The sequence below is a fragment of the Phoxinus phoxinus genome, assembly GCF_949152265.1.
Source record: "Phoxinus phoxinus genome assembly, chromosome: 6".
Taxonomy (NCBI): domain Eukaryota; kingdom Metazoa; phylum Chordata; class Actinopteri; order Cypriniformes; family Leuciscidae; genus Phoxinus; species Phoxinus phoxinus.
Window position 1 is genome coordinate 10,541,977 of NC_136881.1, and position 21,613 is coordinate 10,563,589.

At 36.0% G+C, this 21,613-nt stretch overlaps 2 long non-coding RNA genes across 3 annotated transcripts in view; both read right to left on the minus strand.

Annotated features, from left to right (window-relative positions):
* LOC306999863 overlaps nt 1-21,613 on the minus strand; it is an 89,358-nt gene that overhangs the window by 26,137 nt on the left and 41,608 nt on the right. The gene's annotated exons all lie outside the window — the stretch shown is intronic.
* On the minus strand, nt 7,358-19,911 carry LOC306999864. Of its 2 annotated transcripts, none has more exons than XR_013797929.1 (3): nt 19,773-19,899; nt 17,852-17,930; nt 7,358-7,489 (listed from the first exon to the last, which is right to left on the minus strand). It is a non-coding gene; the product is annotated as an uncharacterized lncRNA (long non-coding RNA). The 2 variants fall into 2 exon arrangements; XR_013797930.1 differs by lacking the exon at nt 7,358-7,489 and adding an exon at nt 19,188-19,239 and having other exon boundaries at nt 17,852-17,927; nt 19,773-19,911.

A 21,613-nucleotide genomic window follows, 5' to 3' on the forward strand; every position in this document is an offset into this window, starting at 1 on the left:
TTCATGTGACCTAAGTGGTTTAACCTCAATTTCATGAAGTTATGAGCCAAAAAAAAATTTTTTTGCACAAACAAAGCACTTGCGCCGCTTCATTAAAATGAGGTTAAACCACTGGAGTCACATGGATTTTAATAATGTCGCCTTTGATTGGGAGTTGCGTACACTAAAAAATGCTGGGTTGTTTCAACCCAATTTTGGGTCAAATATGGACAAACCCAGCCATTGGGTTACATTTTTTAATTCGATTTTTAACCCAACATTTGGGTTTGTCCATATTTGACCCAAAATTGGGTTGAAACAACCCAGCATTTTTTAGAGTGGCTGTCAATAAAGAAAGCTCTAAGATTTGGAAAAAAAAAATCTTCATTTGGGCTCCAAAGATGAACAAATGTTTAATGGTTTTTGGAAAACATGAACTCCACTCGTAATTGATGACAGAATTTTCATTTTTGGATGATCTAACAATTTAACACAAGGCACTATACAGACAAAAACACTTTTTTCATACTCTGGTCAATTTAGAAATGTTGGGCTATTTGACTTATTATATTATTATATTATATTGGCTTACATAATTGACATTTTATGTTTCAGACTTGTATAAAGAAAGCATCTAAATTATTATCTAGACTTGTATAAAGGAAGCATTATTACACTTATATTTAATTTAACACACGTTATCCATGATTTCAATTAAAATACTTCAATTACAATAACACAATCTTTAAAGGCTTTTTAAAGATTTTTCTCATGCACTGAACCAGAAATCTCCACTTCAGTAGCACTTAAGGTTTTTCTAAAGGGTTTGTTCTATATCATGCATCTGACTTTATGAATTTTATATTTGTTTTATGTTTTTATGAGTGATATTTATGGAGATGTTTCCAAAATCCACTCTTCAAAAATATTCAACTCCACTATTTCAACAAAATGGCTTTACCCAATGTTAAGATTTCTGTTCTGGAAATGTATACAAATTAGTGCATATTTAATTAGATAATGCCTCACTTTAATTTCAGAAAACTTGTTAAACAAATTTGTTTGTGATTCGTGATTCTGAATATAATAAATCAACTGAGGAGGTATGGTGATATAATATCACGTTAACTCAATATTCACCTGGGGTGTCATGCCGTAAAATAAATAATAATTGATAATTAAATTGCAAATTGCTATACTGTATATGGAAGACCCCCAAAACCACACAGTATTATTTTCGTTCCGTTGTGTTTTCACATGTTAACAACTTTCTTGTGATCTTGACATAACCTTATTTTCTCACAAGAAATGTGTAACTGCACTTAAAAAATGCATACATTCCGTTATGCTGCAATAATCATGACAAGAAGAAAAAAAATGCAGGGTTTATGTTGCTGTCAGATCATCACAAATTAAATTTGTATATCTCTGTTGTTTCTCCTAAACTGAATAAAGCAAATCATAACCTTTGCTTCAGTCTCCTGTTACTTTGAGTTTTCTCCTGAGTAAAATACCTCAGTTTCTCACACATCCCTTGTTTCAGAAAAAAAATCGAAACAAAGATCAGTATGTCAAAAATCTTAATATGAACTCATGCATGTCAAAGTGCAAGTCTCATGTGTGTCCATTTTCATTTCTTTAAGAGAAACAATTTAGACAAAAGTCCAACATTTACAGTAGGAAGTGGGATCTGGGACATACACCATTACATTCAGTAACAAAATGTGATATATTTTAGTGTGAAATATCTCCTCCTGTTAAGGCAGTCTTTAATTAAAACAAGAAACTAACCTTTCATTTAATCTTCGGATTCCCTGCATTGAGATTTCTGTTTTAAAGTCTGCCTTTCAACTTGTCTGACATAAAATTTTACTACATGTCTCCTTATCTTGAGAAAGGGTAGGCAGTTCATTTGATGTATTGGATCGAATCTGTTCGCATGTATATTTACTATGTGTCAAAAGGTGTCAGAATATATTGTCTCAGAATTCACTGGCAGAAGCTCTTTCATTGCACTATGATACCTCTTGTGATAAGAAGCACAGTATACCTCTCAAAACCCACCAGTCGGTCCCACTTTATATTAAGTGGCTTTAAGTACTATGTACTTACATTGAAATTAACATTTTGATACAATGGACTTATTGTGTACATACATGTTTTTATATTGTACTTATATTTTAAAAATACCAGCATGTAATTACAGCTGTAATTCATTTATGTAATTCCTTATACCTACCCATACCACCACACCTGTCCCATAACCTTACCCGTATCACATCTCAATAGCAGCACAAGTGTTTTACAATACAACATGAACACAATAAGTACATTGTACTTATTTTTCGATGTAAGCACATAGTACTTAAAGCCACTTAATATAAAGTGGAGCATTGAATAATTATCTGATCAAGAAAAGTCAAATTGTAAATGTCCTCCAGAATGAATTCAGGACCTTTGAGGTGGTTTGAAATGCACACAAGATTCATTTCGAGAAAGTATAAATGCATCAGTTTTTTGATAAATAAACGAATGCCAGCATACACAGGTTTGGAAGCCCCACAGGTGAGTGAGCAATCATGGATGAAACGCATGAATGGAGCAACCATGAAACTGGATCATTAATTGCCGTATGGGGAGAAGACAGCACTCACCAGGAAATTCCATAACTATCAGCCATCAGCTTTCTCACGGAAGGGAAATATTCCCCTACCCGGGTCTGAAACAAAGAGAACCAAAAAACAAACCACTTCAATATTTACCTTTTAAAATTATTAATATCAGTTTTTTTTAGTTTTTTTACAATTAGGACCGTCTCACCTTTGGGGCGTCATTTTCACAACAATGTTGGCAAACAACAAGTGTACTTGTCAGCCAAGGAGACAACAGTGAAAATAGTATAATATATTAATATTACTTTCGGGGGGACAAAATTATCCTGTGAAATATGTATATACTCCGTATGTTGGACATTGATAGAGGACAAATTAAATAAAGCAGTGCGTGAGAAAAGTCTTTTAAAAGATTACATTTTCCAGAAGTCCTCAGGGGCAAAAGTGTCCATAGTTGAAGAAACGCCTACATACGAGTCAAAAAACAGCACTTGTGATTAAATGTCATCCAAAGAACATTCTCACTGTTAAACTATTACCTAAAGCCCAGTCATTCCCCAGACATGATGAATGACACAGAGTCATTTAGCCAAGTCCTACACCAACTGATGTTCAAGTTTTAAACTTCAAAGTGATTTACTTGTCTTGTTAATTATGATAACACACACACATACACAACAGTGACTCCTGGACAAATTAGAAATTTGCACTAGCTTGTATTACCCCCTGTGCAGTTATTTATAAAGATCATTTGTCTGTTCACATATTTTTAAGAGCGCCATCATTAAGCATGTCCAGCTTTTATTTGGGGTTGCATCGAAGTGTGTGCACGGTAAAAACGATTAACTAGAAACACTCGATAATTTTACAGTTATTTATGAGTTCATTACAACTGCTTTCACCTGTTCCCAATAAACTCCTGCGCCTGCTTATAAACATGAAATATCATGTCACAGTAAACGGATCACGAGAAGATGAATTAATTAGAGCAAAGCAAATATGATCACGTCAAATAATCACAGGAGAAAATGGGGCAATCGAAGGGAGAAAGAGAGAGAGTTCTCCAACTAGTTTCAGGGTAATTATGTGTGTGCTGGACATATGTATGTGTATATTCATTGTTCATTGTACACTCATATAAATATATATGCTATCCATAATATGCCTAATGAATATGTTAATTACGTCAATAATTGTGTTGGTATTATATAGAAGTAATTGCACACATAGCTACTGGACAGCCAATCATAATGTGAAGAATACCTCATCTGATTGATCAGGCTAGCTAAAGGCCTTTATATTATATATCACACCAAAGTTGTATAATGCTTAACATAATTGTATACATTACCATTTGCACACGTAACATGTATTATTTTCTAAATTAGATGTCATGAATGAATACCTTTCTCACACATTTGCACAAATTGGTTAAATTAATATTTACACTTTATTTCGATGGTCCCATTTTGATATTCTACTGACTAGTAAATTTGGTATATAACAACTTATTCTACTAACCTGAACCCTAACACCTAACTCTAATGTACCTGTGTGTGTGTGTGTGTGTGTGTGTGTGTGTGTGTGTGTGTGTGTGTGTGTGTGTGTGTGTGTGTGTGTGTGTGTGTGTGTGTGTGTGTGTGTGTGTGTGTGTGTGTGTGTGTGTGTGTGTGTGTGTGTGTGTGTGTAAAGTATAAGTTGTCAAAATGTGAAATTCACCCTGCATATTACAATCTTGAAATACAATCTCAAAGACTAACACCTATATTTCAACATAACACCTTTCTCAAAAAGTGATGAAAAAGGGCAATGCTGTTAAGATGGTCCAAGAGATCACGCTTTAAAATCATGGGGTGAGAGTGTTTTTTTTTTGTGTGTGTGTGTTTTTTAAGAGATGTTCAAAGTCTGTTATACTTTCAAATCTGACATCTTGGCTTTACCCATCACTTCTCAACTCAGCATCCAGAGATGCAAAGAAGATAGAGAAAGAAAGAGAGACAGAGAGTCTAAATCAAAGTCAGAAATCTCCTCCCACCTGTTATCACCCGTGTGGGTGGAGTACACACACACACACACACACACACACACACACACACACACACACACACACACTTGCATGTGCTGAAGCTCACAGTCTCCAGGGTGGGAGCTTGTAATTCTGTTTAATCAAATGCCAAAAAACTCTGACTCAGAGAGAATGAGGAGGAGAGAGAGTGACTAGCAAGGGAAATAGAGGGAGAGACAGACGGTTAATATTCGTGTGCATGCCCATAAGGCAGTAAACTGCGTGTTCTGAGGTCAATGCACTGAACAGCGGGTAAATTTATAGTATATTTCCACTGTAAACTACTCTTTTTTTTTTACACAATAACACTGGCGTAATATGTCATTTATCTGCAGTGTTAAGATTTTGCAATGGTCACATCAAGAACAAGAATATCCATTGCATTAATTGTATTAGAAATGGTACACTTCTGTATTTTTAAGACTGTCAATTTAACAAGTTATTCTAGGGCAATTAGATTAAACAAATTTATTACAAAGTAAAACATTTAAACTAAACCTTGACCTTGTGATTATTTGCGTTACAATTCTTAAACTATCAACTACAATCAAAACTAGTAATTGTGTACTATTTATCAAAGTGCAGTTAATTCATCAACAAACATGTAATTGATTTGATTAATGAAAAATTTCAATCAATTATACACACACATTTCTGAAACAATCATTACTTTTGAATGAATTGGTGACTACATGATTCAATGACTTACTCAGACATAAAGTCAGTTACTTGTCCCACCTAATGGCGTATCAATGCAACCTGCAGAAAAAGTAAATAAGTAGCTAAATTAATATGTTGTTCCCAAGCAAACATTTGCTACTGAACAAAATAGCACCTAACCACCTTGATTGATTGATTGATTGATTGATTGATTGATTGATTGATTGGATCCATGGATGGATGGATGGATGGATGGATGGATGGATGGATGGATGGATGGATGGATGGATGGATGGATGGATGGATGGATGGATGGATTGGATGGATGGATGGATGGATGGATGGATGGATGGATGGATGGATGGATGGATGGATGGATGGATGGATGGATGGATGGATGGATGGATGGATTGATGGATTGATTGATTGATTGATTGATTGATTGATTGATTGATTGATTGATTGATTGATTGATTGATTGATGGATGGACTGACGGATGGATGGACTGACGGATGGATGGATGGCCCAAAATGTCTGCATAGCCTACAACATATACTTTTCAGCCAGGTGATAAACATTGCTAAAGACAGTAAGATAATGGAGTGTTATATCTACTAAAATTCTGCTACATCATAGTTGTTTCTATGAGCGAAGCAGAGGAAATGCCCTTTAACTGCCCCTCCGCAAATAACTTTGGATAACAGTGTGTGCTAAATGACTAAACCCACAATGCACTCACTTATCAGCACAAACGGTATGGCTTCTTTTAGACAAGTCGCTTGACAGTGATCTCTATATCCCCCAGGCAGTGGCACTAGAGCTGAGAGGTGCTCTCGGCTATCACTAAAAAAACTAAATCATGAATATGTCAATTCTATGCTTGTTAAGAAGTTTAAGGAGAACTGAGACATTAAAAAGCATCCATCTTCTCCATGAGCTTTTTGTTGCAAGTTTTCCCTCCAAAAGGGAAATCTCAAGATTCAGAATACATTATGCAGGATGATCAATGGTGCTTGCTTATATGAACGTTACTATTATAACTGTTTATACTTAGGTATATACTTTTAAATGTGTTGCATACCTCAAATGGAAGGACGAAGCATTCAAGAGCAAAATATCTTTGATAATTTGATGGTAACCAAAGAAGTACATCCTAGCTCATATTTGATGAAAATTTGAATGCTACCAATCCCGATCTGAATTCTAAGTTGGGATGCAGCTTGAATAATGACACCGTGTTCGTTTATTGGCCAGAGGAGAACTGGCCTATCCGAATGAGCCTGGTTTCTCCCAAGGGTTTTTTTCTCTATTCTGTCACCCGAAGGAGTTCGGGTTCCTTGCCACTGTCGCGTCTGACTTGCTTAGTAGGGGACACTTAATATGCAACGATAATATTAATTATACTGCACTGACGCTGTTGAATGAGAACTGAACTGAGCTGGACGATGACATACTTTTTTTGCAGAACTGCTTTATAGATGAAATGAACTAATTGAATAATTGATGATCTTTGCAAAGGCACTGAATCAACATTGAACTGCCTTCATCTGAACAACAGCCGAAATGCAAAATGTTCCTGTTATCAGTGCAAAGCTGCTTTGAAACAATCTGTATGGTGTAAAGTGCTATATAAATAAAGGTGACTTGATATTTTCTTCACAAAATATAAAAATGTAAACTTGTCTTACCTTTCGAGACTCAAGTAGATGAGCCAACATTGGAGTTTTAGTTTACCAAAACGTTTTGTTTGGCTGTATTATACCCTGACGCAGCAGTAATATATCATTCGTGAACCGTTTAAGACTTTGGCTGAGGTGAAGTTGAATTTTTCACCAAGTGATGGATGATATGTCATAAAACATGAGAATTGATAGAAAACACTTTTGTAATGTAAATATAGAAATCTTCAGCTGCAGGAATTAATGTATTCATTTTATTAATCTCTATTTTTACTGATTTCTCTCAGATACCACCACCCCCGGCGCTAAAAGCTTTGCAAACCTGCATTCCAGATTCTTTCATCTCGTCTTCCCATTATCTGTTCGCTTCTCATCTCATCTCCTCTCCTCTGGTTTTGGCTGCTGTTTAATAAACCTCTGATTCATTCTGCAAGCTCTCCATCGGCCCCCAAACACCTGCAGAACAGCCTTTCCACAGCAAAAGTGTGCGCATCTGAGAGAAAGAGTAAGAGGCAAAGAAAAAAAAGAGCACAGATACAAATACCACTTAACATAATTACCACTGTCCATGGGAATTCAAAATCCGTGGCCAGAGCCAAATTCTGCGCATCTAAAAGAGGTTTCGCATTCGAAGAGAATACATTCAGTGTGTCCAAACTACCGTTTCCCTCAGGGCTCCTAGAGGAACAGAATGAGACACATCTAAACACAAAATAAGATGTTTCAAATGAGTTTCACTCCCCTTTGTGGCATCTAGTGTTTTGTTGGCCAGCACCAGAGAAGCCCTTGAGAGCGCATAAACGTAACCAGTCTGTTTCTGTGGTGGTCTGAGACCACGGATGCATGTTTGGCAGTTGAGCACTCTAATTTTGAGCCTAAAAGCAGCAGTGCTTTCAGGCAACAGAAGAGCATATTATCCAGTATCTGAGAGCACTCCTCTACCTCTACACACACACACACACACAGCGCGAAGCGGACAGTGTGGCTAACTGATGATAGACTTCAGCTCCGCAGCCTCAAATCCATATGTAGGGCCACAGCCGGTCAGCCAAGGCTGAAATTGCAATTAAACAGTAAATTACAACTAGAATTGCTGTGGTTTGTGAGAGGTTTTAACTTTACTGTAACTTTGAACGGAAACTTTGCAATAACCTTCAAAAGCGACCTGTGGGACAATCTGGGGTGAACTTTAGTCTGCAATTTCTGTGTTAATGCAAGGGGTACACACACTCAAGATATACCATTTATCAATGAACAAGAAAGCACAAAGCCTATTTGGAAAATGAAACAGGAAAAAAAGGAAACCTTCAGCAAGAAATAATCTTTCACCTTGAGAAATACTGCGGCTGAATTATTCAAAGGGTTGAAGCAGTCACGAGAGTGTCAATGATAATAAAAACATTGCACGAAATGTATTTTCACTACTATTATACAGTACATGCAAAAAGACAAGAAGTGCAAGAATGTTTGTAAGAGTGTTACTGTAAATCTATCTCAGGTGGTGTGTGAGGAAGATTTGTATTGATTGCCAGGCCGGTGCAAAAATAATGAGAACATAAATAATAATAAATACATTTTACATTTGGTCTTGACATTAAAGCATCATAAATGATTTTAGTCCAATGAGAAAGATTTCAATTAAAATATTTAATTAAATTTAAGTATGTTTATTTACCACTACTATTACAAATATATTTGCAAATATTTATAATTCCTCATTCCTGCACTATATAAATGGGTCGGTACTGTACATGAAAATATATAGCAGGTTTTGTATTTTAAGAAGGTGTTCTCTTGCGAGGGGATCATCATGTTCGGGGGTCCATGGCATTGAAGAATTTCATTGTCAACAGTCAGTTAGCTTTTCAAATTCGATTTAAGCAGTGAAACATCTTGTGCGACTAAACACTATGCCATGAATTCCAATTCGAAAAAATATTATGAAAGATAATAATATACATTGTTTAACACTGTAGCCTCGGGCAACCCATACTTTCCAGTCGTTTCTCCAATATGAGATGCTATTTTGTTCATTATTCAAAGGGTAGTAAAAGCTCTCGCCGTTGAGCTTCTTTACTGAGGGTGCAACAAAAGAACATCACATGTCTGTATGGGTGCAAATGCAAAAACAAACTGATTGTTAATTAAGACTTATTCGCACCCGATGTTGCTGACAGTGAAAAGACAGCTTAAAGATACAATCTCCTTTCTGTTTGAAGAAGCATGCATGATAAATAAAGTTAGCAGTTTGTAATAGAGTGTAGTTGCTATCTGCATGAAAATTAAGACATTATAATAATCCCATAATCATGAGTCTGTTTGCATTAGAGGTTTCCTCAAGAGACATGATACTAATGCCTGATGACTCTGCCCTTATGATACAAGTATCCGTATATAAACCCACTACTACTGTATGGATCAAATCAGCAAACAGTCACCATATTGGTCAGTGTCTGGCGTGACTCGATAAGATATGCACACAGATGCACGTCCACGCAGACACATGCATATTAAGATATCAAGTCCATATTTCATGAGGAACATGCTGTATTTGTCCTTCCTGTGCTCGATAAATGTTACATGAGATCTCAGTGCTCCCTAATCAGAGCCTGGGCTCCATACATATTCATACCGGGAGAGAAATTTGCATGACCTGGAATCACATGTAGAAAAACGTTATTGTGTTTACACACAAGCTCTCTGTTGTAAACAATTCCCTCACTGTGGTTCTACAGAATCGCAGATAAGATCCACACGCATACTTTGGCAGTTAGAGCACTCTTGATGCTGTTGAGGGGATAATCTGATGCCGGAGACGAGGCTGATGAGAGGATCCATTAATCTGCTGATGCTGGAGGCACTATCTCTCTATCAGGTATTCTGCATTTAACACACAACTGTGTGACAGAAGTCTATTATTACTCTTCCAGAAGACTTTACAGAACTCAGCTGCTCAATGCAAAATCAAACAATGGACAATTAGGAAACACTGAAATTGCACTGTACTATGCTAAGATAAATGTAACGTATGCTAAGCTACACTCTACTATATTTTATACAATAACATACTATTCTTAGCTACATTGTACTATTTCAGTATAATAATAGTTACAATAATACATAACATTGTGCTTGGCTACACTATACTATACAATACTAAGCCACACAATACTAAATTATATACAATATTATACTGTTACGCTACATTATGCTATAGGCTACATTAAGCATGATATTTTATGCTAAGCTACTACATTACATACAATAGGCTATACTATGTTAAGATAGATTACTACAGCTACAGCTATACTACAGTAGGTCAGGGTTGCCAACACTATGGAGCCCTGTTTCCACAATTCCAAAATTCTCACAATTCAAACTATTTCTCTCAGAATAGCAAGTTTATATATTGCAAGTCAGACTTTAAAACTTGCAATTGCAAGTTTATATCTCACAATTCTAAGGAAAAAGGTCAGAATCGTGAGCTGTAAGTTTATAATTGCAAGATATACACTTTTAATTCAGACTTTTGTCTCAAAGTTGCTAGTTTATATCTCACAATTCTGAAAAAAGACAAACTTGCAATTAAAAAGAGGTAATTCTGACTTTTTTCTCATTAAGACGTTTTAAAGAATGAAGAAATACCCGAAAATACATCTCTCTGCTTTAAAACTTAAAATAGGGGGCGGGGCCCATGCCATCAAAATCTTACTCTAGTCAGGCAACCAAAGTTGGCAACCCTGTACTATACTATATTCAACTATACTATAGTATAAGTTATACTAAGTTGCATTGTACTATACTATGCTAAGCTATACACTAAGCTGTACTGTATACTTTAAGAACATTATTTTGTATTATATGTGTTTTGTATAATACTTTACAAATTGTGTCTATTTTGTCTGTGTCTAATATCAACCAGAAATCCCTATGTTTTGGACATGCACATTTATAAATGCATGGTCAGTTCTGCATTGCTATGTTAAACTACATTATAACTATGCTAAGTTCAGTGTACTGTTTAACTATACTATGCTAAGTTACATTATGCTATACTGTGCTGAGCTACACTATACTAAAATATATACAATACTTTACTATACGCTTTATTATATTATGCTATCCCTTACAAAAAAAATACTACAGTATAACTGTCGAAGTACAACAGCAGTAAAATCTTAGTACAAAGAAGTACTACAGTAAAATCAGCAAAGTCCAACTGTACGGTAGGTTTGCAATATAATGAAGTGCACGTACAGTAGGTGCTGTTCAGTGATACACTATACTAAGCTTCACAATACTAAATTATATACAAAGCTATACTATGTTATGCTACACTGATACTAATCTACTATAAGCGACGCCATGCTATACTTTGCTCTTCAATCGTTTGACTTTTCAAACTGACTGTATCTAATATCATCCAGAATTGCTTTTGCTTGGGCATTAATAGAGCGATTAATAGGGGTGTTCCTGCTTTTTTCAGATGACATCATATTGGCTATATTGGCTAAATATGGTTATGGAAATCAAGTTTACATGATGCTTACATAATTAGAATATACCCAAATCCTTGTTACTATGGGAACATAAGAATGTCTGTGGCCAAAGCTCTTTTTAGTCCGAGTGCTTGTGTTGTGAGTTTTGGGATTTTTCTTTTTATTCTGGTCTCGTAATGTGAAAAAGACAACAAACATTGGCCTTGTGATCTGGTCACTCATTTTAATGAACAATATCTCATGAATTATTCTTCCGGACTACACTCTCCTAATCCTCACTTACATCTCTGTCCCAATTTGTTTTCGCAAGGGTGCTTTAAAACTTTATTTTTCTTCCCGCTCCTTCACTTCTCATTGGCATCCTTTGCTGTGGGACTGTTTCTAAAGTAGGGAAACAAAATAGAGCAGATACCTCAACATAATGGGAGAAAAATGCCTTTGTCATGCTAGTCAAGATGTTCAAACAATTTATTTTGATCAAGCACCACAGATCAATCAACCAACAAATGGCTTATATATCTTATAATGGAATAGAAGAAACTTCTATTTTAACTTCACCTTTAAAGTAAAAAATTGTAGAAGATTAGACACTTTATAGTGTTGATGTTTTCTCTTTTAAAAAAATGGAGCAGTACTAAGCAAGACGAGAGAAATCCACAAAAGTGAAGAAAACTAGAAGACAGATAGAAAAAAAGTGAATAGAGGGGGACAAAGAGAGAAAAACATATTTCGTTAGCCGGGTCAGGTTGTAATGCTGCTCTCTCTCTCTCTGTCTATGTCTTGTCCACAATGTCCGCCTCAGGCAGAGGCAGAATTGCACATTCATTTGATATCTGAGAGCTCCTTCCTCGAAATCACTTTCTCCCCAGCAAGCTCTCGTCTGGTTCTTCCCCAAGACAGCATCCCTCTATCTTGTCATCCTCCTGTGGCATCCATTACACATGCAAAGCATACGAACATACTCGCACACCAAACCGACGGGAGATTGCTTGCCACAGCAAAGAGCAGGATGCATATTCCCCAGAATGCACTGGGGTCCCTTTAAACACAGCCACAATTTAATGTTTCATTTCCTTCGACCCCCTTCCAATCTCTATACTTTTCCTTCACTCCTCTCTTTGCATCTCTCCTGCTGTTATTTTGCCAGTGTCTTGCTATCTCCCTCGCCAGTGTTTGGTTTTCAGTGACATGTTTTTGCTTTCTCTAATATACCTGGGCGTTATCATGGCATCATCCACAGATATACAGAGAAAGGCACGAGAGAAGGTTAGAGAGAAAATGGGGAAGGAAGCAAAGACACTGACTTCAGCCTGTCAAATAACTACTTTTAGGAGATTAATATTCTGTCATCATTCACATAACCTCGTATTGTGCCAAACCTGTATCAATTTCAGCAGAACAAAAAAAAAGTCAATGTTTAGCAGATTGTATGTTGATCTTTTCTATACAATGAGAATGATTCTGTGGTGAAGTAAATACAGAAAAGCAAAGTTTTTAGATTAAATAAAGTCTTTGTTATGACAACTTGACATTACCAAGACATCATAACCTGTCATATGTCATAAACATGACATAGCAGATTAATTATCAAACTTAAGAAACTTCTTAGCTTTATGGGTTAACATTACATTAAACTGTCATGTGGTTGGTTTTGACATTGGCTGTCATGAGGCCATTATAACTGTGTCATGAATGTTTTTCTTGACCTTAACTAATGTCAAGTTGTCATGGCAAAGAAACTGACAGGTTATGATGTATTGGTTTATGTCAAGTTGCCATAACAAAGACATCTCAAACAATGTAATATTATTTGCATTAAAAATGTCATGAGCGAATGACACTTAATGACAGTTGTCATAAACATGCATAAAACCTCCTTCATATTCATAACATGTGTCATGCCATGATTATGAAGGTGTCATGTCAGTCTTATGCACACCCCTTCAAGTAAAGTGTTACCCAATTGGGTAAAACCTACTCCATAATAAGGTTGCATTTTTCACTGTTTTTCAGCTGTTTTATCATTGCTTTTGTTCTTTTTAGTGACTTACTGTTTTGTGACAACATATGCAGTTAATTTTCTACTCCAAATGACACATTCATACTCAAAAAATGATCCAACGAATGTTACCGTTATTGTGTATTGTGTACCAAGTACCTAGATCTCTGTGTTCGGGTGGATATATTTCTTCTTTTAAGAAGATATGTTGTCTACACAATATCTACTGTATAATTTACTTAGATTATCTAAGTAAAGCATACACTTTAAAAGCATGGCTTAAATCAGTGTTATATTGTTTAAGTAAAATGTATTTGAAACAGACTATTGCAAAGTAAACTTCAACTAAGTAGAAATTACTCAACAAACTTTAACTGGCCAAGTTAAAGATACTTATTTTCTTTGTTAATTTTACTAAGTAGATTTCTATTTGTGAAATTTACTGTGTGCAAAAACTTGCAAAAAAATAAAATAAACTTTACTTATTGTTTTTTCTTTTTCTTTCACTGTAGACAAATATAAGTCAAGGAGCAGTCAAAAATTACTATTTAAAAAAATCACATAAAAGTATTATATTCTTTCACTATATTCCAAACCTTCAGATGACACACAGTAGCGTTTTGATCAACACAACCAAATTTATGTTTCTAAGCACAGAATATATTGCCTTAAAAATGTATTTTCCTGACAGCTAAGGTTTCCAAAGATTTGTGACTAAGTAAATGATGAAAAATTATTGTTTTGGAAGAAATCAATACCATTATTCAGTAAGGAGGCATTAAATTTATCAAAAGTGAGAAAAAAAACTATTTTAAATAAATACTACTATTTTAAACTTTCCATTCATCACAGATTCCTGAAACCTTTGAAGGATCATATGACACTGAAGACTGGAGTAATAGCTTTGCCATTACAGGAATAAATACATTTTAATATGCATTATATTGCAATATAATGTGTAATATTACATGTTTATAGGCCTAGCTTATATTTTATATGCTTCACTATAGCATAATGAAGTTGGTAAAACAAGGAATTCTAGCTAGCTAGTCTAGTCAAGAAGCCTGAGCAGCACGAGCATCCGAAACAGACCATCTGCTGGTCTCCTCAACAGAGACACTTAACATTATGCAGCTTTGTGCAGGTGGGTCAGAATGACAATGTGAGAAAAAGAGAAAATAAGAGGGAGAAAGCATTACGAAGACTGCTGTGATGATTTTGAGAAAGGGCACCAGGAGATCACAGTCACACAGACTCAAAGCGCAAACTCACACAAAGGCATGTTAATTAAGGCATGTTTAGGGGACGGCTGCTCTCTCTGCGTGTGGGCTGCAGTGTTTGCGTCTTCCCTTTTCTCTATGTGGGATTGATGAAGCTCCCCTGAGCGACTAGTGATGTCTGTTTTTTGTGGCACAGTGGGAAACATTATGTGGGCTTGGAGCAGTGTGTGTGTGCGCATGTCTACTCTAGTGAAGGGAACAGTGGGGAGCAGAATGTCACTGTAATTATAATTTCATACGATGCTCTGTTGATCAGAGTTTGATAAGGATGAAGAAAAAAAAGATCCCTAAGCGTGTTTGTGTGCAGACAGACATACACACACACATATTCACAAGGGACAAACAGATGTTTTATGCATGTGTATATGCAGAGGGTGCGTTAACTATAAGGAAGATACACTAAGTGGGTCAACATGTCTTGCCCTGCTGTGCCAGTGTTGTGTGTTATGTGACGTGTGTGGCTTCAAACAAAATATCTAGACAGAATGCTTGCATTGAAGCCTTGAATCTACTCCAGGCAAACACGCAGAAATAGGCAAGAAATTGCTCACAGATTCATTAGGGAGGTCTGAGGCGTTTGTTCCCTCTCACTGGCAAAGTGAGAAGATGGAAATGTAACAAGATGGAACTACGGCACAATAGGAAAAAGAAAACTAAATTACTCTCTCTCTCACATTCGCTCACTCACTCACTCACTCTCACACACACACTAAAAAGTGCTACGCAAAGGTACAAAGACACTGTATTTGATTCAAAGACAATAAACTGAGATTTCACAGCTCGGCAGCGTGTGAACGTCAGGGCCAACTCTTTGCAAAAAAAATAATGCCTCCGTCCAAGAATAAAATTGGAAAACTAAAGCAACACAAGTGCTTCAAAGTCAAATGAAAACACCCATTAAGATGAAAGAACTCGCTCAATAGACAAATCAACGCTTTATTCTGTTATCAAACCCCTCACACAATCACGAGGAACGAATTAACAGAAGGCCACATATTCGACTAAGTCAGCAGTTAAGTCTTTGAAACATCTTGAAGATGACTGAAAGTTATATAATATAATATAATATACTATAATATACTATAATATAATATAATATAATATAATATAATATAATATAATATAATATAATATAATATAATATAATATAATATAATATAATATAATATAATATAATATAATATAAAGGTTAAATATGTACATTTAACACCCTGGTGATAAGCAGGTGTTAAATCTTTCTGAGAAATCTTTCAGGCAAGTGATTCAAGCTGTGTAAAAGCCAATTACCAATGACAGATAACCTTGCTGTGAAAAATATTGCATCAAAAACAATCCTTTCACACCAAGTATCAAATTGTGTCCAGTTAGATTGTTTTTTTATTTATAAACTGCAAGATATTCTTGTTCTCCAGGAGCAATAAATATATAATTAGTAAAGCTCTGGTAACAAACAAGTGTGTATAAAGACTGTTTATGCTAACATAGTACTATTTTATCACTGCTGTACCTTGTTCTTACTCAAATTACCCTATATTATTGTCATTGTACCATGATATATTTATGCACTATTATTATATAATTGCATTAAATCCTGTGAACTTTGTATTATCAGATGTATTTTGTCTAAATGAATGAAATTATTGTGTCTGGTGAAGCTATTTTTCTTTAAAGTTAGTTAAATCTGTTTTTGTCCAAACTCATCTTATAAGCATATTCCCACATAAAGTGTAAAGCATGTTTATTTTCATGAAGTTAGAGTTGTCACTTAATCAATATACCTGTATGGACCGCATCTAAAACCCTTACCATTTTAACCCTTTTATCAACTATAGAGAAACAAAAATGTTTACGAATCTAAAGTTATGCGTAAAAAGGTTTACATATTAGATGCTGCAATACATAATATGTGGTAATAGCCTGCATTAATACTGTACACTTTACATATAAATATTTACATATACAAAACACCCAGTTTGTCAGATGTATTATTCCTTGTTCCTCCACCCCTTCGGCTCAGTCGGGCAAAATCTGTGGTGTTTTCTTTTCAAAGACTTTTAGTTTGTTACGTTACGTTACTCTTAAAGTCTTACGGGGTTGGAACAACATGAAGGTGAGTAATTACTGACAGAATTATCATTTTGGAGTGAACTAACCCTTTAATGTTGGATTATCACCCTTTTGTTTTATTTAATAAAATTACGCTGCATTTACATAGATACGCTGTGCTTCGCCCCTTGTATGATCCTCAGCCAATCCGTGACAGAGTGATACTTTTATAATTCATAAAATCGCAGAATTTATTTATTTATTTGCTCTGACCAGCCCTTGACAGCTAGTTCAACCCATTCAGGCCAAACACTTTCATGAAAGAAATATGTTTGAAAAGTTCATGCACATGCAAATAGCTACTTGCTTACACTGACTGCCTTTACTCAGGAAAATTGGCCTTGATATTAACCTTGATAATAGATGAGAGTGCTTAAATGAATCAAGATGACCTGACCAAGATGCCCCCCCCCCCCCCCCCCAAAAAAAAGTAAAAAGCAAAAGACAAGAAATGAAAGAAGAGGGGAAAAAAGTAAATAGCAGAAAGACTTGTCCTTAAGTGATAAAACAACAAAAAACAGGAGAACAAATAACTCTTTTCATAATGTGAAGAAAGCAGGAAGCGAGAGGTAAGAGGACCAGACATCAACTCAAGAGTCCTTGAAGGAACAACAGCGCTTTAGTTTACCCGAATATGTGCGCACTGAAAAACCTTGTCACTCTGAACCCAAGTGCATCTTACTGAAAAACTCTCCATTAAAGGAACTACTCTCCTTGTGGATGCTGGAAGACACATTTGTCTTATTTGAGGATACATGAGCATTAGAAGAACCCTATTAATCCAACACGGGCACAAAGGCTAATATCAGTGCGGATATCTCTGAACAGAGTATTACATTAAGCTGGGAGGACTTCAGTGCAAGCCAAGGGTCATGTGGGATTCCAGAGCTTTTTAGAGTTTCGCTCAGATAGCATCTGCAGGATTTCTATGGAAACAAATGACCTTTACAAAGTAATATTCCTATAATTACCATCAGCGGCAACATCTGCTGTGGCATCAGGGAGCGCTTGCAACAATAGGTGGTGATCCAAAATATCCTCAATCATCTACTAACAGAAAGCAAAAATGAAGAGTTACAGGATGTTGTCCAGCAGTTTAAAACAAGGTATTTCAAAACACAAGTCCCAGAATAGATTTGTGTCATATCTAATATCGCTTTTTTTTTAAATAAATAAAAAAGTACCGCCACATTTATTTTTCTTCTATCTGGACTCTCTTTTGCTTATTTGTTGTTTGCTATAGTGTGTCAGAAAGCCAGAGGGAGAATTTCCTCAGAAAAAAATGATTCGATCTTGCCTGTTGCTTGCAATCGAAATCATGCTTATTCCCCCCATCCTTCTATATCTCTCCGCCGTGGGGGGAAGAAAGGGAGAGGAAGGGTTATGTAAATAATGGAAAAGGGTAATGGGCCTTTAAATACATTATTGAACTACAGGTGTCTGTGAGAACACACAGACATGCAGATAAGACCGCGCGCGCGCACACACACACACACACACACACACACACACACACACACACTTTCAGAGGCTTTCTGAGTCTCTAGCCCAGAGCTTCACAGATCTTCAATATCTCTTTATTGTGCTGTTTTCATTTTCTTAGTGGCTCTATCTCCAAACAGCCTATTTCCCACAAACATTGTGAGTAAAGGACAACAATGATTTTAATAGCATCAGTTATTCTTTCAGATGGTGTAGTGTACCACAGTATGATGCTATGAATACGATGTTTATATATAAGTAAGATATAATACATTTCATTAAATACAATTCATTCAGCACTCAATGAATAAATGGCAAATATTAGTTTATTTAAAGACACAGCAGATCCACACATTTAAAAAAAATAATCTGTCATGACTGTTATTATAGTATTATTTACATATTATAATATCATATTTTTTATTAGCTATTTCTTATATGGTCAGTTTTAATTTTAAGATTAGTTTAAGTTTTAGTAATTTTCTTATGTGCTTTGGTAACACTTTAAAATAAGATTCCATTTGTTAACATTAGTTAACTACATTATTTAACATGAACTAACTCTAGTACTTCAACCTGGTGATGAGCTAAAAATTAACTATTTTATTAGTATTTTATAAATATTAACATAGATGAATAAATGCAGAAATATTCTAAGAAGCTCTAGTACTTCAACCTAAAGTTATTTTTTTTTATTTGTGTTTTTCATTTAATATTTACGTTTTATTTTATTTCAGCTTCATTTCAAATAAAAATTTTTTAGTTGTTTAGTTGGTTAAATCAGTTTCGCAGTTGTGGGGGAAAAAAAAGTGTTAAGTGACTCACAAAGCAGCTGTGAAGATGAAGTTCATATGTTCATGTATATTGAGACGAGATGCTGAAAACACAGAGAGCGTCACATGTGTGAGTTTGTGTATCAGACGAAACCGCGCAGTTCAATCACACAGAGGCATGCAGAAATCACTTATTAGTGACACACAATGACTGGCTGTTGTTGTTTTTATTTCTGCTGTGTGATAGGCTATTAGAAGTCCATATGAAGTAAAAATGTTCAGAGCTTTTCATCGTTATCAACGTAAATTTGATTGCAATCTTAGCATGATATCGTTTATCGCCCAACCCCAAGTGGAGGGCACCATGAGGAGTGAAGAACGACTTGGTTCCTCACACAAGTAGACTTGGAATATAGTGCACAAGTCAAACGGATCACTTTTATGGTGCTTTTTTGTCTATTTTGGTGGTTGAAAGCCACCTGGTCACATCTTTTGGAAAATCTAAGCATGGAAGTCATACAGGTTTGGATTACACGGGGTTGAGTAAATTATGACAGAATTTAAACTATCCCTAACTAATTTTGGGCGAACTATCCCTTTAAATCATGTAGTTTCACTATGCTTTCTGCAAACATACCTGTTTCTGTGTTTCACGAGCACAGTTGTGATTTGGGCTGATGTTGATGAACCGTGGCCTATGTATGACATTGACTCTTCACTCAAGTGGATGCAGCCGTCTTCAACACACCCTCAGACAAGTTCTTTACCGAACTCCATCCCTCGGGGACGCGAGAGATTGTTTTTCCATGTTTCTCCTGTTTTTCACGTCTTTCCACTTCTCGCTCCCTCTTGCTTTCCTCCTTCAATTAATCCCACTGAGACTACCGAAGAGAAGTAGGAGAGAGGAAGAGAATGAGACGGAGAGAAATAACGAATGACGATCTTCCACGGCATGGTACCACTCAAGTGGCCATTAGTGCAACTCGCTCAATCTCTTTAATGAACTGATCAGACCTAATGACTCCCAAACACACCCTCCCTTCATGCAGACAGATGTAGTGGGTGGCCTATACAGATTAAAGGCGTGTGATTGGTGGAGAGGAACGGACAGGTTTGAGCGATATAAAATAGCGTTTTTGTTTTTGAACGTGCCCACTAGCAAAGTCCACTTGGATAGTTTGTTTTCATATTTAAGCCAGAACTGCTCTAATAGAGGTTAATTAGTTTCAAATAATCAATTCTCCCATAATTACCTATGAATCACGGCTAAATATGAGAATGGATACAATAAAAAGTGAGCAAACGGCCCAAAGCTGGCCATTTGTCCTACTCTAGAACATCATTACGGCACATAGGACAGAACAAACCATTTTTCCCCACTGTCTATCTGTCTCACTCACTACCAAATCATAGTTATTGGATGAAGTTTGACAGTAAACAGTCTTGGTATTAGGATGGATGCTGTCGAAAGTCAATTTTCAGCCCCTCTTCGCCACACCTCCACAATTTCCATCTTCTATTTGGCTTGTGTATTCAGCTCAGGTTGGTACTTCAGGTGTGATGGCCGTCATCTTTCTTTGGCAGAGAGGATGATGTCCCCCTTTCTGGGATGGGCCATTTTTTTCTGCCGTACTTTTTTGGGAACCGTTTATAGCAGAACAACAACCCAACAATGATTACTCAGCGGCATAGATTATGACAGGCCAATCTCTGTGAGAAATAACAATGAGACATCACAGTCAGGATTAAGAGAGGGAGAGACAGGGAGAGAAGAGGGACAAATGCAAAAGGATCGAGTTGAAAAGAGTGAGGGGGACCAGCTGAGAAATTAGAAGACGGAAAGGAAATAAACACTAAAGAAAAACAAGAATAAATGAAAAGCCAAGGATGAGAGGAGACTGGTTAAGAAAGAGCCGTGAAGTGGAGGGAGAATAAATGAAGAGAAGGAAGCATAGACCAGAAAGAGATATGAGAGAGGAAGAGAGTCAGAAAAGCGAGAAAGAGTGGGTGATTTAAGAGAGTTTAGGGAGAGACAGAAATGACATAGCATAAATGACAAGAGATAATAGTGATATTACAATGCAGAACAGAAAAGAAATACAAATAAATCAAATCAGACAAATTAAAACAGCGTCTTCTACATGGCACTGAGATTAAAATGAGACTAAATTGGGACTTCTGCTTAAAGGTGCACCATGGAGGGAATGTCAGTCATCGTGGACTTGTACTTGTTTTTAGAATGCCATCACTGTGTGAATTCTCAGTAGCCATGATTATTCCATGAGCAAAACAAAAATAAAATAAAAATGAATCAGAAAATTAGATAATAAATCATAAAAAGTACTAAGATAAAGCAAGTAGTATGTGACTGAAACAAAATAAAATACTAAAAGTGCCTCACTTCTTCACACACACACACACACACACATACACACACACACACACACACACGTAATCAGCAATCATTCTGTCTGAGAA